This window comes from Cydia amplana, chromosome 22 (genome assembly GCF_948474715.1).
Source record: "Cydia amplana chromosome 22, ilCydAmpl1.1, whole genome shotgun sequence".
Taxonomy (NCBI): domain Eukaryota; kingdom Metazoa; phylum Arthropoda; class Insecta; order Lepidoptera; family Tortricidae; genus Cydia; species Cydia amplana.
The window spans coordinates 5,907,754-5,932,673 of NC_086090.1; the positions used below are offsets into that span (position 1 = coordinate 5,907,754).

Genomic DNA, 24,920 nt, shown 5'->3' on the forward strand with positions numbered 1-24,920 from the left:
TGTAAGTAAATAAAAGCGTAGCAAAACTTAAAGAAATAAATATGGTTTTGTAAAACTCTTAGAAGATCTTATGGCAAATATTTTTGGCGGGTTGTGTTTATCTACTATTATTCATGCTGACTGTACGTTGCCCTTAACCGGAGCAATAAAATGGGTGTGAAGTTATTGACAAAGCCAGAGGGGCTACCGCGAAAACCGAATTTCGCAAATTGCGGGGATCTTTCTCTTTTACTCCAATGAAGGCGTAATTAGAGTGACAGAGAAAACTGTCTGCAATATCCGAAATTCGATTTTGCGGTAGCCCCTCAGGAGGGAGAGAACGGGCAACGATCGACATCCGTCCGCCACTTGACTGTCTGTGTTACATTAGTTTGGATATTTAAATAAATAGTTTCCGGATTTGTATTAAACTTTATACCTTCGAATGCCACGACTGTTTTAATATAACACCACCTGAACCTTCTTGAGATGCGTGAAGGCTAATATTAAACTGTAATCGTGCGCATCTTTGGCGATAAAAGAATTTGATGACACTTTCTCGACAGTTTCCAGTTTCATTATACTTACTCTTTGGTTTCATTCTTCAAAATACTGTTTGTGTCTGTTTAGTACTGGTGGGCCGTGGGCCTGAGGTAGTTTACGACGAAAGTACGAAAGAAAAGTGTCCAAAATTAAGAACATTGGGCAAGATCCTAAAAACAGGGATCGGATACCGGTATTTTTTGTATGGGAACGGAAATGGTATTTTTTCGTTCTTTGATAATTACTTCATTTTTAATTGGGCAATCTAATAATACGAAGTCGTAACCTAAAAACACAACCGAGTCCTACATTTCGAGTATAAAATAATTCGAAAAATATGGTTACTTCTAAGTTTTGCAAAAAACCGGTTCCGATCCCTGCCTAAAAATCCTTTAAAATACTAGTTTAGGACTAGGCTGTATCTTCAGCGTTCAGCATCTAAAATAACCTTAATTCATTTCTCAAGAATTCAATTGCGTAACATTCAAGCGTAATATTACTTCAAGTACCTACGCTACGGTGCAAGTATGAATGGGTTAATACCGTTTTACCGCTTGAGAATTTATTTTCGGCTCGATCGATTTCCGTAAGGCGTATTCTCAGATCGCTTATACAAGATAGAGTACCTATCCCCAGTGGTGGGCAAAGTACGATCCGCGAAAAGATTATCCAGCCAGCATCTGACCCTCGCAATAATAATTAGTATTTTGCCGCATTTCTGGCACTCCTCTGAAATTTCTTGAATTTTTGGCCCCTCATCAAGAAAGTTTGCCCACCCAGTGGCCTTAATACAAAAATGCCGTCTATTCAATTGCATTTATAATCTTTATTTTCAAAACATTAAAATTGTATTTATCTAGGCAAGTTTTTAACTATACGCGGTAGCCTTTACTGGCCTTCTCACGACCCGAATTTATCCTCAATGGATTTTTCTTATCAGGGATATCTTAAAAGTATACTTATGTTAGCCATCTAAGCTCTATCGAGAATATTTGCGAGGAAATGCAAGAAATTTTCCATCATATTTTTCAGCCTTGTATGTTTTTTCTTAGAATCTGTTCGATAAATGCGGAATCTAAACAAAGTAATCTAAGAGCTTATTTTAACGGTTCTATAATAATGGTAGGTACTCACTTCTATTTTCAGTGCCTCTGTAAACACTGTTGATTACTTACACGTGTGCCTTATAGGAGTTATAGGGCTTGTTGTTATTGTGGCTAGACTTAGGAACTTATTTAGATGCAAATAGGATGTCAGGGTTTATCTAGATTCTAGGGTAACCGTGAAATGTCAGGTTAAATACATTTTGCTTTGAAAACTAGTCTTGAAGACTTTCAGCTTATAAAATAAAAGTGGAAAATTCACTTTCTTGGGTAATTGGGTTGGACCCACGACCACCAGGTTCTAGTCCGTCCCAAGACAGTGAATTTTTCTACTTTTAATTTGTGTTTAAGCTTAATAGCATCGTTCGCAGACGTTACTGTTTTGAACGTCACATTATATGCTTTGTCGCACGCAGGGTCTATTCTTTTCTTGCAAACGCCAAATAAATAGAGTATATATTTTATTTTTACAAGAAAGGCGGGGTTTGAAATTAAAAAAGACTGCAATAGCAAAGTTGAAAGCTTTAGATAGAATGACGCGATAAATTGCCGATGAAAGTAACCCTCGTCTGCAGTAAATCAGGACCAGTATTGTCATTGCGGCGCGAGCGCGAGCAGAGAGTACCACGCAATGTATCAAAAGTTCTATATTTGCATCTCCATCGCTCTTACATATTTGAGCAAAAGAGAGGCAAAAAACCAGGTTTCAATTTTCTACGTTCGCGGTAGGAAGGCCCTGCCTGTTGAGTATCATCGTAATCGATCGAAGCATCGAGTGATATTCCATAAGTGATGAGCTGACGAGTGTCTTTTCAATAGGGCTTATTTTTGTATGGTGTTCCTAGAGATATAAGCCCTATTGAAGATTCTCCTCAAGTGACCCGTATTTCGAATGCGCTTCGAGTATAATAACGACAAATATTGCGCGGAATAAAGCGCATAAACGCGCAAGCGCGTAAACGGGGACCATTTGAATATAAACCACTAGCGACCCGCCCCGGCTTCGCACGGGTTAACAAATTATACATAAACCTTCCTCTTGAATCACTCTATCCAATATAAAAAACAGCATCAAAATCCGTTGCGTAGTTTTAAAGATATAAGCATACATAGGGACAGATAGCGGGAAGCGACTTTGTTTTATACTATGTAGTGAACATGATGGTTGTATTGAGGCTGTGTTGTGAGTATGTGATGGCAATAACAGCACAGGCTGTGCATGTTCTGACCCAATTACAAATGCGAGGGGCTGTTACTGTTGCGTCTGTGGTGTAAATAAACTTTGTCTGATTGTATACTTGTTTGTTTCGACGTAAACAGACAAAATAATACATAAAATTAGTTTAATTTTAAGATGTCTGGTAATATACTAATCCACACACACAATACGAAAGACGGTAAGATTAATAAATAAAATAATAAATCAATATTACAGGACATCTTACACAGATCAACCTAGCCCCAAACTAAGCAAAGCTTGAACTATGGGTGCTAGGTGACGCGATAAATATACTTAGATAAATACATACTTATATACAATTATACATACAAAACACCCATGACTCAGGAACAAATATTTGTGTTCATCACACAAATAAATGCTACCATCGGCTAATAATTCGTCGATAAAAAACCCATAAAATATGGAACTTTTTTTAAATTAAATATGTACCTACCTAATAGGTTCGGGTACGGACTCAATTTCTTTGATTACAAAAGACTCCAAAATACTTAAGGAAGATTACAAAATACTTAAGGATATTATATTCCTCGGCGGCTTACTACAATTTTTAGTTATTTGCCATCTAGTAATCAGCAGTTAAAGGATGTCAACTGTCAATGCAGTCAATTAATTACTGCTCAGTAATTTCCGCGATCCATCGGAGGCACGTTCATCACATTCATCAGTCATGTCGCAGGAATTACAATCAATCATCAGGCTATCGAGAAATTGGATCTAGATCTCGATAGTTAAGGAACTGGAAGATGTAACTGCATAATTGCATATTTGAAATTAAATACTTAGCCAGATGTGGCCGGAAGACAATTGGTAAGAAGTGAATATTCTGAAGATCTTCTTTGACGTCACACTCTTGTCAGAGTGGTCGTGGCCGTCATGACATGCGGGGTCGGTAGCAAGCTTTACAATCCGTCGCCATTTTTCCGTACTGTAGCCCTTCTTGTACATTTGTGGAGGGAATTTTTGTCAACACTTGGGTCGCCATTTTGTGAACAATCTCATTCCTGTTTAATAAATAGTTGATGTGTTCAGTGACGGTCACGATCACAATCATTTCTTAAACCAAAATAGTTTTGAATCCCTGAAAGTTTGTTTACATTCTCTATCTCCTTACATAAAATCTCATTTGCCTGTGAAACAAGGTACGCGGTGCCTTTATCCCCTACTTAACCTAGTTTCCTATTTGTCTTTCGCTGTCCGGTCGTTGTTGTCTAATGAAAGTTTCATGCAATCGATTGAGGAAGCACTTTGCTGGCGCGGTGGTTAATATCGACCAGCAATAATATGTAAGTTCTGTTGATAATGAATTGTAACTTGGACTGTATCGGACAGGCGCTATCATAATGAAACGTTTGCCGTGTGATCGGAAAAAGATGAACGCACGTAGTAGTAGTACCTACACAGTATACTATTAATGTCGCCGTATTGCGACATTGTGGTGAGGTAATGACCCGTATTTTAGGAACGATTCCTCAGGAGACTGGCGCCTTTCACGCACATTAACAGTCTGTAAAGGAATTTATTGTAAAGGGACTTAGCAATTCAAATTACAAACAAGCAAAGTAACTCAGTTAATAAATAATACGATTGCTGAAGCTCGAGGACAATGAAATACGTAACGCCTTACATAATATTTATAGCAAATACACACGTTCTCGTCGTAGCGTATCAGTAGGCGTGTACAGTAACGTAGAAAAAGGCTGTGTATTGTATGGCTTTGTTAGGTTTATTGACACGAAATCGTATAGATTACATTAGAAACAAATTGGAACAATAATAATAAAGTTCGATGTTCTCATGTCAACATGTTAGGTGTTGTTTATTGTTCGAGGAATTGATGTTTGCTACACCACCTTACAAAGAGCTTCACCTCCTACAAAATGTTCGTTATTAAAGGAATCTTCATGATATTTGAAAAAGCGTTCCTAAGCAGACTTAATAACCCGTAACTCTTTCTAAAATCTTAACGATCAACGAGCTTAACGAAAGCAATTAGAATGAACGAAATCGCGGTACACACTAATGTCAGAAGGCAGGAATTAAGTGTTAAATCATGGGTCGTGGGCCCCGGCGTCATCAAAAGGGGCCAATTAAGTAATTTAGCTCGTGAGACGCAGTGGAAGGCTGATTCGGTCCGGCGGTTCGGCTTATGAGTAGGTTATTCGACAGTGTTTTAAAATGACGTAAAATAACCATGATTTTATTATACATACATATGCCTTTTTATAACGAAGTGATTTGAGTTTTGTTCGAAAGCTCTTTTAGGTACCTACATTAAGAGTATTGAGACATCTCTCCAAAGAATAAGAAGTTATTTTTTTAAGTAGAATAACGATTAACCTCATCGAAGGGAAAGACAGCTAGTATAAATTTCCCGAGATACAGACATGAAACATGAGTCAAGCGTTAGATAGATGAAAAATATATTTATAATTTAGAAGATCCTTAGGACGAAACGATTTCTTGTTGATGGAAACGATTTAATTTAATTTAAATGAAAGTGGAAACTACTTACTCCTATAATTATACTCCTGCTCTACTGACACCTATTTTATTTTATACTAGCGACCCGCCCCGGCTTCGCATGGGTTAACAAATTATACATAACCATCCTCTTGAATCACTATCTATTAAACAAAACCGCATCAAAATCCGTTGCGTAGTTATAAAGATCTAAGCATACATAGGGACAGACAGACAGCGGGAAGCGACTTGGTTTTATACTATGTAGTGATTTTTTCCTTAAAAAACCTTCCACTAAAACGCATTTGAATGAGATAAAATCAAACAATGTTCTCATAGGTTTGCCATCGTTTTGACGAACATACGCTCATTATGTCTAAGGTCTAATCAGACTACAAACGCGTCAAACAGTACCGGTCTACCACAGATATAGGAAGGAAGCGGTCTACGTACAACATTAACATTCTAAACCCATTTCTATAAAATACTTACAATATTTACTCTACCGTGTGACTAGTTTTCCCATTTCCACATAAGTACTGCAACTACAAAAGGTATTATGAGCCTGTGAATTTTATTAAATCTATGCCCTTTTTAGTTAAGAGGAAATAAAAGCACCTGCAGTTTCCACTGCAATGAGGCGTGGAAACAAATTGTTTTTAACTTTCGCAAACTCTCTTTAGTTTAATATTATGATTTAGCAAAAACTGCTTTGATTTAACTGCATATGAGTAAACATGTATTTTTTTAGCTGCATACATAACTAGATACGTTAGTTATCTTATTAAAACTACAAATAAGATGGAACAACGACTTCACAATTTTCTGTTCTCAAAAATCGACATCATGTTTTCTTAAAACTTTATTTTTCTCTTATTTATTTTATTTTTTTATTATTTTATTTTTTATTAAGGTTCACCAACAGTGGCAACAACAACTTATAGACTAACACACTTGCGTAATATTAAATTATAATTGCGCCACCAATTACAGGTGAACACAGCATGCATAATATATTACTCTAAACATTTTAATAAGATAGGATTACCACTATACACCTACCAAGAATACCCACCTACCTACCTACCTACACCTACCTACCCTCCTATGACCTACCTACTTTCCCTCTTATGACCCGTTTCGATTTTTCATCCTGTACGGCTACCATCAGTTTGGCACTGACATTGACATAAACGCCATCGAGAACGTAATTTACTTTCTATACATCTCGCTCGTACTCGCATATAAGTGCAAACGAGATGTATACAAAGTAAATTACGTTCTCGATAGCGTATATGTACATTTTGACACTGTCAGTGACTCATGGTACGGGCTCAGGTGTCGTATTTCTGTGTATTTTCAGCTTCGTGTCCTCCATGATGCTTTTACGTCATTGATATGATAAAGAATAAATCGGGTGTGTGGTGACAGAGCCAAATGAGAAAAGCCGATAATCGCCTCAATAGCGAAACTCAACCCTAAATTATAAATGAAAATGAGGTTAATATTTCCTAAACATTCCCTAATTTCCTTTTTAATTAATAAACATGCGTAAATGGCGAGCATATTTGCAAGGCCTCGTCGCGAGTGGGTTTGACACCCTGCTATAGATTAAATAACAATATTGTAAACACGGTTGTTTTCATTGCATTTGTTCATTGCTATTAATTCAACATTTGAAAGCATCAAAAGCTAAATTTCTTCGAATTTTTATTAAAACATTTTTTCGAAAGTTATTGTCGTTTATTGCATAAATACATTACATGTATATGCCCGGCTCGCGAATGGCCGGTGTGACCAGTTGGCCACTATTGCGCTATAGACATATGGGGCAAATTGCTTATTTACAATTCACGGTTATCGAGAAAATTGTATCCGACAAAAGTTCATATTATGGCCACGTCCAGCGCGATCATCGCTTTTATTTCTCTCACTAAGCACTTCGCACATAATCAGCTTAGCGAAATAAATAACGATCAATGATGGACATCCGCGTGAAAGTAATTCGTTAATCGTTCCCCAGAGTGGCGTATCTCTTGTATATCTGTGACCCCGCGTGATGTAACCCAACACGTCCTATATTTTAAACGCAAGGGCGAGGTTACTCGCACATCGTCGCATGCATTATTAATTAACTCGCATTTTCCATCTGGTCCGTAATTCGGGATATTGTTCCATTATTTCTGATGATACAGTGTAACTCTGCCGATAACGATTTCGTAATTATTATCCATAATCAAAAATAACACTAATACACTCTGAACACGAGCCCTTAGGCACAGGGGAGACCACACGCACGCGCTTGATGCACTATCCAGTAATGCTGGCGGTTTGGAAATTGTTCTAGTTGTTAGTCAATTGATTTCGTCTATACCTAAGTTCATACGTTCAAGAGCTGAATCCTAACTACTAGCCACTGATGCACTATCCACTTCCTCGTGCTTTTGTACGCAAGCCATATAAAAAATATAAAAATCAGTGGGTGAAAATCGATCCGCCGCTTTTGCCGAATAATATGAAATATTCTACCGCGAACTCTTTTCGTTTACCTACCTCCTCCTTGCATCGGTTTCCTCATCAGTGAGGGCCGTGGCCACTTCTAGGGAACAGCTTCTCTTTGACAATTTGCCGCCACCTCTTTCTATCTGTCGCCGAATGTAGGGCACCGTAGAGCGTTACACCAAGGACTGAGCGAATTTGGTCTGTCCACCGCATTACCTACCATATACCTACCTATTTCTGTCACTGAAACGCATCTGTCTTAGCACATTTATTTTGCAGTGCTTGCAACATTATGGTTTTCCGACTTCACCAGCTTCAATAATGTAGGGCACTTCCTCGCAAGCAGGTGTAATATCGGACACCGGACACGCGCGGCGCTGCCATCGATACCCATGGGACGAAACCTGACCGCGGGTAGCGGCCCGTGACTTGACAGCTTGGTACTGATCGAGGCTGTGGATATAATCTTTAATACAGAGTTTTCCACACCGTTTGATGGTCTTAGTCAATACACAAAAATTTGCTTTCTATATAGGTAAATTAAAATAGTGGGCATATTTTTGAAGAGTTCTTTCGCTGTCTCCAGGATCATCAGGTCCCTACCTGATTGATGACTATGGGACCAACTATGAAGTAACCAAAAAATCAATTACATATCTAAATCAGCCCTGTCGTCTTGGAGAAATTCGGAAACATAAACGGATGCTGATAAGCAATAATGAGTCAATCCACATTCATTTTGCAACAAGATGTCAACTCAAAAAATCGACGCTTAAAGTTGACATAAGCATAATTAGTGTGTGTCGACACATTTTTGTTACCTAAACAGCATTATTTATGCCGATGCCGACTACGTGAAAATATCTTCATTCTAAATTTTGGAGTTGGTTGATACTACGTTTTTGAAAAAATTGAGAACAGGGACTGTGTAACGTCATATTTGACTCATGATGTCATATTATACTCATATTTGATTCGCATTGAGCAAGGTTTTAAATCTATACTTACCATTTACCAACAACCGAGCGTTCGAAAGCTAAATTTAATTAATATATTAGCAAAAGTAAAAATACCGCTGTTCTATTTTATAAAGTCTCGAACAGAACCGGCTCCACCTCTCAAGCACTTTCTGCTGTGTTTGTAGCAGCTCTAAGAGCTGGTGTACAAATAAACGAGATTAATTAAAAGCCTTTGCAGTGGCATCGTTTAATTAGTGACGAGCTGACGAGAAGCTCTCTTTTACTGCAGTTCAAAGAAACTAAACAAAGTTTTTAAAGCGCTGCAAAGTTTTCCGTTTTGCGTCCGGCGACTAAACTAGCTTTTCAAGATCTCTGACATAAAGTTCAGACCGGGCGTTTGCCATATATTTATGGCCAATATGACTCTGAATGTAGGTCATCATTCATCATTCAACTTAAGAGCTGGGCTCTTGTCGGTGCAGTGTGATGAATTTGTCTCCACCTTGGTCGATCCGAAGCCAGCCCTTTAGCGTCCTGGTACGACACGGCCCCTACATGCTCCTTCACTTGGCTCATATAACTTTTTCTTGGTCTTCCCCTCCTTCTTCCATTTATTTTCCCTTCTATGATGTTTCTGATGAAGTGGTCGTGTCGTAGCAGGTGGCCGATCATTTTTCCTCTTCTATTTTTAATAATGTCCATTAAACTTCTCTTTTCATTCACTCTGTTCAGGACGGCTTCATTGGTCACTCTTTCCGTCCACTTTATTCCTTCCATCCTTCGCCAGCACCACATTTCAAATGCTTGTGGATATTTTTGATCTCTCTTATTTAGCGTCCATGTCTCACATGCATATAGTGCGATGGACCATATATATGTTTTCATAAATCTTTTCCTTATGTTTAAGGATATACGTGATTTAAATAGGTTTTTCTTTTTATAGAAGGTCTGTTTAGCCATTGCAATTCTTGCTTTTATATCTGGAGTACATCTTGAGTTTTCTGTTATGATACTTCCCAAATATTTAAAGTTTTTGACTTGTTCTATATTTCTTCCCCTTATTTTCAGCTCACTCTTTATATTACCTATCTTAGACACTTCCATGAATTTAGTTTTATTGTTATTAATTTTTAGACCAAATTCTCTAAATATTTTATCCATTGTATTTACCAACTTCTCTAATTGTATGTTGTTATTAGCTAAGGCTGCAATATCATCAGCAAACCTAACAAATAATACTCTCTCTCCATTTATTTGGATGCCCTGCTCTTTCACCGAATCCAAAACCTTCAGGATTGCTGCTTCAATGAATACGTTAAATATGAGTGGTGATAATGAGCATCCCTGTCTTACCCCCTGTTTTATTTTAGCCATTCCCTTTTCATTCTCTACTTCTATAATCGTTTCTTGTTGTCTGTATAGTTCATATTTTATCCTTCGGTCCCTGTAGTCTAAACCTATTTCTTTTAGTCTGCCCATCATCAGCTTCCAATCCACCCTGTCGAAAGCCTTTTCCAGGTCTATAAAGGCTACACTTGTATTCTGGCCTATATCTAATCGTCGGTCTAAGGTCAATCTCAATGCCAGTATTGCTTCTCTAGTACCCTTTTGCTTCCTGAATCCGTATTGGTCCTCTCCTAGGTTGCTCTCAATCTTATCTCTGAATGTAGGTACCGAATAGTTATTAAGATCTGTAGACTGTGACCACGCAAACTTTGCACAACCATGACTGTAAGAGAGATCCCATACAGGGATAAGTTCGCCTTTGTTGTATTTAATTTACTCTGTAATTGTGTTTCTCGTGTTTTTATTTCTATGTGCAATAAAGTATATACAATACATACTGTAAGTAAGAAGGAGAATGCATACATATCCCAATAATCTCTATATTTCACGTATCACTTGGCATGAAAACTTAGCATGGTCCAAGTCTATATAATATGGATGCAATAAGTGACTAACTATATGTACCTATGTCGATATCCTAAATATCCTTAAATATTATTAACAGCAAAATGAAATAATCTTCAGTTGCAAAAATATCTTCGGTTCTAAAATAGGTAAGTAGGTGTACCCTTACATAGTAATCTATTCCTGATCATATTAGATTATAGATTATGGGCAGGTACCACTTTGCTGTTGTCATAAAACTAGATATACTTCTACATTGAAAGCCACCGACGATTGTGACGAATGTAGAATGGGTGACGAAAGCAGAATAGGACTAATTTAAGAACTTGACGAAAAACGAATGGGACGACCCAAGACGATACCATATACTTTGATTAAAAGAAAGATACCTAACATGGCAATTTAGTTTATGTTGCCAACATAAGTTCCTATTTATTTGATAGAAATATTTATCACCGCTTCTAAAGTCTCGAGTTCTAAGTTCTAAAGTTCTTAAGCAAAAGTTTTTGCTTTCAAGAGACTCTCATTTGCAATTCCATTTATGTGTTTTTTGCGAAATTGGCAACACTCCTAAAAGAAACTCTAACTCGCTTATTATACAGAAGTCGTAGATCATACCGAGGACGCTAATTAATTACGCACACACAAACGTTTGTGAATCCAAATGGCTGTAAACTTGAAAAGTTTACTGGTTACATCGTTGCTGAAGCTATAAACTAAAGGACTTGGTTTTATGAAGCGTGTAATGTTTCTTTACCTTGTTGAACAACTTACCAAACTTTTCATTAATAAAAAGTTAGCCATTGATGAATCATAATCAATCTGAATCGAAATCGGATAATTTTATGAATGTATCGTACCTACTCTCGTGTCCGTACCTTTTAGATTTAGGTTTAATTTGTCTTCCCTGCTTCCGAAAGCTAAGGATATAAAAATACTTACCATATTGTCATATTGTCATAGTTCCCAATCCACATGCACACATTGCACACTTCGCAACTAGTACATAGCCAATATGTGTAATTAATCAATTAAATCTCAGTTGAACTCAGGCATGTTTCTACCTGTTAACCGACCCGACAAAAAAACCAAAAGGGTTTAACCTCCCTCGCAAACTTTGGTGTCGCCTAAATAGGCTAAGAACCGAGCATGGCCGCTGTAATTCTCTGACATACAAATGAGGTTGGAAAGATTCTCCACTCTGCGAGTGCGGTCAGGAAGAGCAGACCACAGATCATATATTCCAACGCTGTCCCCTTCACTCGTATTCTGGACCAGCTGAAGACTTGGACTCAGTCCCGCCTGAGTTGGTTACCTGGCTTATTAGCGACCTCAAAGCTATACTCTGATTGTCCTTCTTTATGCATACCATACGATTAAATAAATAAATGTTTCTACCATATAGCTGCTGACAATTCGGCATATCGCATCGTTGAACTTTAGTGGTCAAGTGTGAAATTGATTGCACAGGTCAGAGCGCGTGGGCGTGGGTGCAGGCATGTAATATAAATTAGAACATTAGGTTTCCCGGCCAATTAAAGTATGATGCATTGAATTCCCTGTTGCTAAATGAGGAGTCAAAAGGGTGAAGGTCAATTTTAGTTATTACCTACTAAAGTAGTATATAGTATTTTACACAAATAAACATAAAACATGATCACAAAGGCGAATATCCCTTTCAGGGATCTGTTCCAGTTAATTACTATGTACTTTTAGTTTTTTCATTATCTTTGATTCACTCTTGATTTAGATACCCGGAATTCCCCGAAAAAAAAATCTCAATTTGGTTTTAGGTGCCTGCTCTTAATATTACTTACGAGTATATACTCAAACTGGATGATTTTGCAATCTCTGCGTCAATAGATGTCATTCCCTAGCCCGTCTGCATCAGATGCCTCCGGAGCAAGACGTCCATAGCCATAGCAAACCATTTTAAGAGTTATCTCTCTCTCACTCTCATCTCATTTTATATTAGATAATTAGGTGACAATCGATAAAAATGCGAATCGACGTTGGACGATAAAACCAGCGTTATCTTGACGATAAAATCGATCTGCTGCTAGTAGGATTGCCTTATTTATACCTACTTTTGAAGCTCTCAATCTAACTTGAAAGTAAATTAAGAAAATATTGAAACGCACAATAGACGCTGTCGCTCTTCGCGATAATATAGATACAGTATCTTCGAAGACAATACTAATTAGGAATCTAGTAGCCTCCCTGAACTAACTAGAGCTAGATCCATATTCAGCAGTCCTTTGTTTCGGAGGTGCGGACACAACTGGAATACTAAGTGCTTTCATCCTTTAGATAGCTCTTATAAGCTGTATGATAGAGCAAATTTTAGTGTTTCATGTTGGTAGGTGACTTTGTTACATAAAGCTGGTCAAGCAGATCTTGTCAGTAAAAAAAGGCGCGAAATTCAAATTTTCTATGGGACGATATCCCTTCGCGCCTACATTTTTCAAATTTGCCGCATTTTTCTACTGACAAGATCTGCTTGACCAGCTATAGTTTATAACCCAATTCTTGGATATTTATCTTAAGTAAAACATTTATTCAAAAAGGATTCATATAATTCTGACCATCTTGTTGTATTATGATATTTAGGATCCAAAATGTGGGATTTTAATTTTTTTATATTTACCTAATCTTCTAGTTTAATATGCCTAGTAAAAATGACTGCCTTGGTTGAGAGCGTGCCGTGGATGAGATCCAGAGGCCGTGAGTTCAAGTCTCACCCAAGGCAGTATTTTTTCCACTTTTAAATTTATTCAAAGCTTAAAGCATCGTTCGCAGACGTTTCTGCTTGTTAAAAATTAATTTAAATATAAAGTGAATTAATATTGCACCATATTCCTTCACCCTTTCTTTCAGTAGTGTTGTTGTCACAACAAAATTGGAACACGGCACGCCCACACCGTTAATGCATTTTCTACAAATTGCTTCGTGTTCCAGCGCACTTTAGGGAATTTCTGTAATAAAATGGGAATTCAAATACTTAACACTCATAACATAACTAAATAGTAGATACTGAATATCACTGAGCAGCTTTTGAAATGAAACGTTTGAAAACTAACAAAATGTTTACAAAATTTTCTGTAGGTGTTATTACGTATTACGTATGATTGATTCTATTCAACTAACGAAGAATGTACTTAGATTAATTCAATTTCAGGTACTACTTAATACTTCTTTCCTATTTTGCGATGCTTATTTTTAATTTCTTATATACTTACATAAAAGCTACGCTTAGCTTTATCATCGACATCAGTGCTGAGGGTCGTGATATGATGGTCTTGAAGACCGGGTTACTATGGAGTAAGCCGGTCTTCAAGACCTTTGCTAAAAACGTATGTGAAGAGGCTATGCAGACTTTTGTTCGTCGCCAAGTGGTGCCACTGATTTTCTGGTCAAACATTATTGCAATTAATTAGGTAACTTATCTCTTCTTGCCCTAGGCATTACGTCACTTTCAAATTGAGCCTATTAACCACTATGCGAACCTGCATTTCATTTGATATTGCAATCATAATCCGCTTATCCCGACCTACATCCGCCCTAACCTGATTTGAAGGCTCTGTTCCAGCTTTAATAAGGCAGCTTATGAGCCTAAATCAGCCAAACCAAATCAGATTCTCTTTGATAATACATACGGTTTAATTTTGCAATTAAGCATGCTGGATACTATGATTAGGACAAGGAGGAACGGAGGTGACTTGATGTTAACATCTCTGGCTTGTGGAAATGAAACTTTTCCTTAAGACATAGAGTTTTTTATTGTAACTTACGGTAATACATAACCGTAAGGGTATTATTTATTTTCTAGTTTAATCCATTTTAGTTACTCTTATACCTAGGTAAAATGTTGTTTGAAGTTAAACATCATGCCCAATGTAATCCCAATGGAGTAGAAGTTCTGCCCTTTGGCCTGTTTTCGGGCCCACCTGTAATAATTCAGCTCTAGAAGGTTCGATATATGATTTATGTCTTTGCGTGACTGCTGATATTCCGTCAATTTTGCTATTTGTTTCACGAAGTTCTAAATATAGCGGGTGACCGACGTGACCGTTGCTCTTAATAAAGGCAAAACGCAACATTGGGGTAAACTGGTTAAAGTAATAAGGAAAATTATAGATTTTACTGCCAACATGTAGTTATGGAAAGGCTTGAAGAAAAGTCCATATCCATGACACAAAATCTTTAAAATTTTGTCTGAAAAGTGGTATGTAGTTGGATGCAACGAGAAATCGATTAGGTGCCGCGCTGCATTGCGGAATGACGACGATGCTGATATTCTCAATTTACTTTACTTATTTAAGTTATTTTTGGTGTAGTTCCTCCCACAATCTCTCTGCTTTGCCTTAAAGTTGACTGGTAGAGAATGTTTTTGGCATTAAGTTCGCCTTTTGTACGATAAGTTTTCTTTTGTGCAATAAAGTTTAACCCCTTATTCATAAACGTCTGCTAAGTTAATCAGCTGCTGATCGTCGTTTGTCCCTCTCTATAGCATAACGACGGATAGGGACAAACGACGATCATCAACTGATTAAGTTAGCAGTCGTTTATGAATAACGCCATAAATAAATAAATATAGGGAAATAAGTCAAATAAGTGTTTGTATACATTAAATTGAATGATGATGATACGTATTAAAGAAGTTACTGAAAATAAATTGATTTGTAGTCAAAAATGTCGTAATTCAGAGCAGCGGTCGGCAACCTTTTAGCAGCCAAGGGCCACATAGTAGTTAACGAAGTTGACGCGGGCCGTACTTTGTTAATATTTATGACTTTATCAGACATTGTCGTTTGTCAATATTACATACAAAATAGCCAGGGAGGCTCGCGGGCCGCAAGTGACAGGTTCACGAGCCGCTGATTTAGAGTCCAAAGTGGTTGCTTACTTAGTCAAAAATTAAACTTACGACTACTAAGCGGATAAACTCACGTGCACAGGCTATAGTTTTTTCCAAGTTAGTTAGCAACTGGCTATTACAAGAAGTTTAAACTAGGCCGTGCAGCAGTTGCAACGGTGAAAGTGTAAATTCATATTCTAATCTGACAACGGTCCCGTTATCGGTAATTGAAATGAAATGAACTAGCAATTGTTAAACCTCGAAAATTTCAATCAGGTCAGGCCCTTATTGGCTCGTTATTCCGATTTAATAAACAAAGGTTTCAAGTGTAGATGTAACTATAACTCATAAACCCTTTTCAAAATAGATGCAGTGGATTTGTAGGGCGAAGCAAAACAAGTGATAGTTCTGGTCCGCCGCCGAGCAGACCGCTTGGTCATGCTTACAGGCAAATACTATTTAGCGCTGAATAATCTAATTTATTTCCAAACTAGGCCTTATTATAATGTGCATAGGAACTGACCCTAGGTTGGGTGACATCAAAATGTTTGGTTGTTTTTACAATCGGAGGCAAAAGAACGGTTGGTCGGTGATCGAGTTTTCTTTGCTTTTATTGTTGAGCCTGACACGAATCACGGCGTTTAGGATAACGCTCCTTTACGAATAATCACCTAGAAAAAGTAATTTTTGTAATGTTTGTGTCCCCTGTCATTTGAACATCGAACTTCGTAGTAAATTATGTAGATACGATCTGTCTCATACTATAAGTATACCTACTACTTACCACACGTCTACACGTGTGGTCATGAAGTAAACTTTCTATGTAATGCCAATCGAAGTTAGGCCCTTTGAAAAGGTAAGAAGCAATGCAGAATAGCAGTTTTTTTTTGCCGTAAACCCGACTATTTTATGATTTCGTTTCCAGGCCGGACGACCCTATAGTCGCGGAATCGTTGTACTACACCTTTATATGAAGACATTTTTGTGGCCTGGCGTGGATGTCTTGTTTGGCTGGGTGGCAATGAATGTGTTAATAGTCTACTGATGTTTATTCAAGGTTTAGGATGTCGTATTTATAGTAGTGTCTCGCATCCTCGAGTATTCTATTCCTGTATTTTCAGGATATAACACAAAACTACCTTAAAAGAGCGACACAAACTGAAGGAAGGATGCATCATTCTCAATCTTCAGAGTGCAATTGCAATTCCACCGACTAGTTAGATGACCAACACTAGAGCAAAAAGATGTTGGTACACTCGCCATCAATATATCGGAGCGGCCAAGGTGCTCACAAATATCTGAACAGGCCTCTATTGTCAAGGCGTTAGAGCGCTTGTTTAGATATTTGTGCACCTTGCACTAGTACCTAGCACCTTGGCCGCTCCGATATATCTGATGGCGACTGTACTAGGTACTGACGCTTTAAGATAGACAGAGACAGGTACAGAATGTAGTGCATAATTACTTTCCATCGTTTTTTCTCGGAAACGTACGAACCTGTCTTGCTATTTCAGACGGTCTCGGTACAAAAAGTACCGAGAATGACTGAAATAACATGACTAATACGAACATTTCCGAGAAAATACGATGGAAAACAATTATACGCCCTTGCAACCTTTGAACCTAGGGTACCTACATCCCTAGGAATCCTATAGGTATAGCATATACGGGATGGCCCAAAAATACGTTGACAAAGAATTATTAGAAATATTTTTCTTAGTTCGTTTTTTACAAAATGTCATTAAAATTAAAACAACAATCATTTAACAAAACAAAATTAATTATCTACAAAATATACTCTTTTAGCTTTGATACACAAACGCAAACATTTTTCATTAAAAGTGTCATCAATCATCACGCTGCAGAAAAAACTTATCAACTTATTTTTGGGTTAACCTGTATTATAATAATATTAAACTTAAACAATTACAGTAGGTATTGTTCGACTAGGCACGTACCATTCATAAACATGATTTTGATTATTTCTTGTAGCGAGTTATTATAATTTTAAGATTCAATCAGAACTCTTTTTATTAGCCGCCATGTATGGTCTAAGCAAGGTCGGAAATACTCGTAAAATCTTATTTAGTTTTATTTGTGGACTTTCAATCAATACGTACGAAGAAATAATTTAAATATGTAATCCATTATCTGGGTTTATAAAAATGCTACAACCAGCACAATTGATTTCACTGTCGGCAGATGAGTTTATCTCATGTTTAATTATAATTTCCCCTATAGGGAATAATGAAAATAACCTTCCATTTTCTTCGACGTAGTCATCTGAATCGTCTGATTATCCATAATGCGGATTTATTTTATGGTCACTTCGACAACGATTATTACACTTATGAGGCACTCATGTCCCTTTATAGCCATTTTGGTGCCCTCCAACCCTCGAAAATACACATTTGGACCAAAATAGGACGGTAAAGGTACAAGCAGTACGGCTACGATGGTTGCACTTGTCTCCGTGAGTGCCTGTCTGTCTCTTTCATTCGCGCGGTGTTAAACAATGACGCTTATTTCATCACGTGTATAACGTTATCCATCATCACAGAATAAGTAATAGTATTATCATACAGGCACATATTAATACACATCTTTTTAACGATGTTGTTTGTCCATTTTGTCCCTTTATTACTCATAAAAATGCGAGTGTATCGATGGGTTAAGCATATAACCTCATTTTTAAATTAGGTTTATCCTGTATAGTTTTTATGGTGAGCATTTTGTCATGCATTTAAAATTCAGAGCGGAGATAATAGCCGTATCTTTTAATTTAAACACCTAATGAGTAATGGTAGTTATGTAACTAACATTAGGTACTTATACCTTACATATTACAATGGTAAATTATTACAGAATCGACTTTGTAGACAAAAATTAGCTGGGTAATATAATTCGCAATATTTTTTTCTAAGTTAAAAATAACAAATAATATTTAACGTCTAGTGGCATAGACAGCAGTACCTAAGCTAAGAAATTAAGAGGAAGGCACCAAATTCGTAAGGGAAGTAGTATAGGTAGGTACCTAATATCTAATATATCTTCGAAACGACCTTTAAACCTTCAAGAAAAGAGCGATCTTAGTAAAGCCCCTCTTGTGTCTCTTGCAGGTGTCCATGGGAGACAGCTTACCATCAGGCGATTTGTCTGCACGTTTGCCTCCTTCATAAGATTCATCTACTATTTTTTTATCACATTACAAAATATGCACATATAGGTACTATTCTGATGCAGCACTCGGTTGTGGTCGATTTCGGTCTGATTTGACATTAATCGGTTGAGTTGAAACGGTTGTCCGCAGATATGTTTTAGAATTATTCGATTCAGTAAGCTATGATTATTTATCAATCAGTAAGACAGCTATAGCTACTGCCCTCCTACTACTGCTCCTGCTACTGCTTTCCTATAGGAAATAGATTTCATCCGTAGAACTCGCTTCCCTACGGCTTGCCCGACGATAGATAGAATACGTAAACTTAAAACAGAACATTTATATTAGGGGGTCACCAATTAGTTTCTTCAGGGGTCCGGTTTTTTTAAATAAAATGACCACCGCGGTCCGTTTCAGTTTATTAAACAAAAAATAATATATGTAGGTCGGCGGTCCGGTTCCGGAGCGGGGTCCGCCATTTGGTGACCCCAGATTTTTAAAACGGGAAGACGTATCCGTCCGTCTTGTCACACAAATAAATGCCCTTACCAGGATTCGAACCCAGATCACAGGATTCCATTTCATTTTTATTTTGCTTGTTCAATTAGCTTTCGGCTGTGATATAATCTTACGCTCTCCAATACTGCTCCTACAATTTCACTACTTGTATTATTGACTTTGACGGTGAAAGGGACAGGTGCTTAATGGATAAAACGGTGCCCCGGATGCGGGAAAAATGGAAAATGGCACATTGTTGTTACTACACAATGTGAGTGTCATCTTAGTTACCTACCCGATTTTTCCCGTGGCTCCCCTCCCCTGCTTTCCCCTACGAAGCCTTGTCTACAAAAAATGTGACAGTGGATAATGATTGCTAATTATAGACTAAAGGCAGCAAGCCGATTCACAATTAAGTTTAGTTTCTACGACATTTTTACGATCGCCGGCAGACGAGTTTTTGCAACCATGATAGCTTGTTGAGGGGTCCCATTACAATTGGTTTTCAAACAAGATCGTCGATGATTCTGATGAACCAGTCTACACGCGGTCTCTAATTGCACATATTTGTTAAGCATCTAGAGCAGTGGTTCCTAACCTGGGGGTAATTACCCCCGTGGGGGTAAAACTGGTATTTTACGGGGGTAATAAGCTAACCTAATATAACAATACCACAAACGTACACGTTTAAATTATTTAAATTTTTTATTACCATTGGGAGGAGGGGTAAAATCAGGTTCCCTAGTTAGTCATAGGGGTGACTGGACTGAAAAGGTTAGGAACCACTGATCTAGAGGTCTCATAATTGTATTTCGCCTGCCCAGTATACAGTACATGAGACTGCATGGCAAAGTAAACAGTCTAATAAGCTTTTCACATGCCGCACGTGATGCCCTATGCGACTTAGTCTGCGTGAATTTTCAACATTTTTCATATATCTAATTTGAATAACAATCTTCAACAACTATTATACTTAAAGTTTATTACTTAACTATTGTTTCATCGTCCTAAATCTAAGAAACTGTAACACATCGGGCACACCGGCTTAGTTGAAAGGATGCATTTGCAATTAACGCTGCCACATCCGATAGTCGCCAAAAGCATGGCGCCTAAGTCTTCAATCGGAAGCTGTAGCTACCACCCTTATTACCTACTCAACAGAGTTGACTGCAAACCGTCAAGCAGGTGAGTGTACCGGCGCGCGCGCAGTCCCGCGAGTGCCGCCATGGCGGTGTGGTGCGGCGCGCGCATAATGCCGCTTGAGCGCCGCGTCTACTCCATCACGCTCGTGGTAAACATGTACTAGCATTGTAGTACCCAGTTATGGACACGTGTTTTCTAGCAAATTAAGAATAATTCCCGAAAAAAGTCGGGTAGAAAGATACGTCAATCGCATTACTTTACCTACTTGAAACATGAATTACATGAAAAGTCGTGGGTGCAGGCAGACGATGTCTTTAAAACTGAAATATGTTAAAGAATGGCTGCTGAAGTGTGGTTTAAAATGATGGCATGGCAAATTGGCAATGAACAGATTTACACGATTTTTAAGCTGTGTAGGTTTTGTCAAAAATATGTGTCACTAACTGGGTATCTGTTTTTAATTTAGCCAATGTGCTTAGCTTACAAAGTTAACTAAGTTTTAAGTTTAATTTATCTCATGTGAATCTTTGCTGAGGTGGAAAAGCGATTACAGTGCTATGTGATAGTTTACATGTGAAAAGAAAATCATATTTTTCAGTGAGAATCATACGAATACCTAACATGGATTTTGGTTTTATAATTCGTGTAGTCGAGTGAATAGTGTTTCTTTCTATACTTTAAGTTTTTATGACGGTGTCGAAATGTTACGATAATATAATAATTTATGGTGTTTAAGGTGGTATAGATTACATGGAGTCTTCTTTTTTGGTATATTTTCTTGTCGGCATTTGTAAATTAGATTTTACATCTTAAAAGGTTTAAATCGTTTCCGATAAATTTCCAACGTTTTTGTTGTTTTCCTTTGCCTTCTATTCTATATTTTGAAGATGATTATTTGTGCTACCTACTTGTCTTTATGTCTGGAATAGCAATAAATCAGAGAGAAATTAGATGATCTTATTCGATTAGCTTGAGTTATAATTATAGGTATGTGCATAAATCAAAAGGAGTTCCGAGTAAACCGTAATTAATAATCAATTTACAACGATATATATAAGTTGTAACATATATTTAGGTATTTTAACTAGATTTTTTATGGATTGGAAAGCAGGTAATGTCTTAACATGTAAATTATTATCTAATACAAATTGTAAGTACTAGTACCATGTATTACCTTTTATTCAAAACTTTATTTACGTACCTTTATTCGTCGTATAGTATACATACCTACCTAGTTCATTTGAGTAAATTTGCGCACTTTTTAAATCCAATATCAAACTAATAAATATCGCAATTCAATCAGATCACTCATATTCTGTAAAACTATTGCACTTATAATTTATTTTTGTAGCATTAATTTCATAAGCTGGTGAAATCGCCATTTTTGACAAAAGTTGCGCTATTAAGTATGCCACAGGGTACCTACTCGTACCTCTCTTTAAAATTAAAACAAGTGAGTTGTTTCCCGTTCTACTGGTATCACTTTCATCTCATATCTTGCAAACATCTTGAATTTGCATGACAATGTAAAAAAGTAGGCAAGTACCAACCGTAAGTAGCATCCAAGATCTGTTAACCTGTTCTAAATTTCTGATACCTTAAGTGATATCATGAACTTGCAATCTGATTTCTTAACCTGTTCTTAATTTCTGACCAACAAGAGATACGAGTATCATTGGCCTGCAATCTCACAATGAAAAAAGAAAGAAACATCCGAATCAGAATTGTAATCGATTATATACTCGATGACGTTTCGATCAATCGTGAACGATCACGATTCTGTAGTCGATTCTATCTGAAGTGTAATTTCGCTTAACGGCTACAGGCTAGCGATCGTCTCGAGTGAACCAGTATAATTATAACCCAGATTTCGTCTAATTGTTATGGGTCTTGAGATAACGGTTATTTTGTTTAGTCTCACAATGAAAATCGGGAGCAGAAAGAAGCCAAGTTAATCTTATCGGGTATCGGGTGTTCGAGTCGCCATGCGAAATAATTTAATAGAATTGAATGAGGCGTCTGGATTGCTAAAGTAGGTAGGCGTGTAAAGAAATTAGTGTAAAGAAGTTATTATAGGTTTTTCAGACATTTTAGGCGCATCCATGGTATAATAATATAATAATATATAAAAATATACTTTATTAGACCATGGGCGCATCTTTTAGTAAAGTACGAGATAATTCTATTGTTTTCTAGTTTCTTTGTAGTTTTACATGTATGTAAAACGTATAATTATTGGTGCAATAAAGGATATATACTTACTTTCTTTATATAATTGCTCTCATACAAACTTTAGAAAAACATGCGCTACTGCAACGCTTATCTCGGCATATTGTTGTTACAATACGAGTAGAAACGGCTTCTGGTTTGGTAGATATTAGCAATTTTCAACATTATCCCGCGTTCGAAGTTATCCCAATTACTAATGCACCTTATATGGTGAATTATGGTGTAAGCGAAATGCCCTGAGAGGACTGACCGATGGCAAAAGAGATCAGAAATATGTCATTTGTAATACGGATCAGATCGAATAGCCCCTCCTGCGCGTAACAGATAACCTTCAAGAATTAGAGTAGGCATCAAATAAATAAACGATTTATCGGATTGTCGGGTTGTCACGCTGCATGAAATCCCGCGGCACGATTTCCCGGCCTCCATAAGCCCATTCCCATGTTTTGCGAGTTCGGGCGAGTTTTTTCGGAAGAACCAGTGTAACCCGATTGAAAGATTTATTTAAAAAAACGACCCGATGTATACCGTTAATTAGGTATTACAGTAGTATACCATTTATTACCTTATTCAAAATAGCGATATATCAAACTATTATAACAAATGTAATGCACCCACTCGGTACGATGTGAGTTCGATTCTTCTTATTCATAACCCCTTTCTAAGAATGCAGTACGAATATGATGGTCGTTCTTGTCTACAGTGTGATAAAACGGTGTCCGTCACTTTCTATCCCGCGGTATTAAAAAGTGACATTTTATCATGTGGATAAAGCCATCCATAATACGCCTGTAGGAGCTTTTTGGAGCGCTTGGCTACGTAATATCAGCTTTGGTGGTAGCTAAATGTCATTATTAACCTCTCGAGTGGCTTTGGCTTGACCCGAATTGGTAAGCGATTGGAACACACCTTCGATTTCCAGCCTACGACTATTTCCGCGGATAATGAACGCTCAGCGTGCTGGTTGTGATTTGCTGCACTGTTGGTTGCCCATGACTTACCTAAAGCTACATGATGTTCTCCAACAGTCCTGCAACTTACCTATGTATGTTGGCATTGTTGGCCATAAATAATCCCCATTATAAAACTCAAAGCCGATTGAAACATATCTTCAGTCGTTCCCTCAATATGTACTGAGTATTCGTGATGTCATATCCGTCTGTTGACGACCATATTTCTCCATAGACTTCTGCTTTTCGTCAATCGCATTGCAGTTTTAATTGCCTACGCCTATGCGCATAGGCACGCCGTTGTAGCAGGAGGAGGGCTGTCAGGTCTGGTGCCTTTGACTTTACCCGCCATAAAATTCTCTCCAGGCTATCGGGGGAGCGACCTATTTATTCGCACATGTATGGGGAGTTTTCACCAACTGTAGACATTTTAGCAGGTTTCCAACTAAAAAGCAATTTGTGAACGTCAAATTATTGGATATGGTAACTGCGTAAGTTTTAAGGGGTTCGAACATAGGACCTCCGATTTAGTCGCACGTGTAACCACTTGGGTAGCAACTTTTTCATAACGACCCCAATTTTAGATATTAATGGGGTAGGATATCGCACCTCACATCGGCACTTTGCCGCAGTTCTTACCGATCATTTTCTTATCGGCAGTATCGGCTCCCGGTGCACGTAACGACGTATCGTAATCGATATATGCAAAGCCGAAGCAGCCTTACTTGAAAGTTGCATGAAAATTATGGAAAAACTATGAACATAGAATGTATTAGGTAGGGCTCATTTAGACGGCGCGCGAACTCTTATACGATTTTAGTTACATTGCGGACCATTGATGTTACAACAATTCAGCCGACCGATCAAATAACGCAATGTAATGAAACTCGCATGCGAGTTCTCGCACCGTCTAAATTTATTTGTCTATCGAAAGCCATGATACTCTTCTTTTGGTCCCTTCATCACATTTTGAATGTTAAATTATGTTAGGAAAAATGTTAAGCGCAAAGGCAAAACTTGAAAGGCGTTAAAGTACAGTAAAAACCATTTCTTTAAGTACTTACACCGTTGTTTTGATGCGTTTTCTTCACTGTTCCCCTCGTCGTTTTTGTTTTAAGCTGATTTGACTGCAATGGGGTTGGCCGGTCGAAGCATTTAACAGATGGCGCCATCATAGCTTGCCCTGTCAATCCCTAACAGAATTGTGTCAAATTTGTTTTTTTTTAATGCCCTCTGATGCCAGCCTTTTAAGCCAACTCTCATAGAAAAAGGGGCAAGCTATGATGGCATTGATGGCGCCATCTATGCAATCCTTTGACAGTTGCCAATAATGCCAATCCCATTTACCAATGAAATAGAATGTGGTAACTAACACACACAAT

General features: G+C 37.6%; 1 protein-coding gene across 1 annotated transcript in view; it reads left to right on the forward strand.

Moving 5' to 3' along the window:
• Window positions 1-24,920, forward strand: part of LOC134658316 (uncharacterized) — a 222,894-nt gene that overhangs the window by 77,338 nt on the left and 120,636 nt on the right. The window lies entirely within an intron of this gene.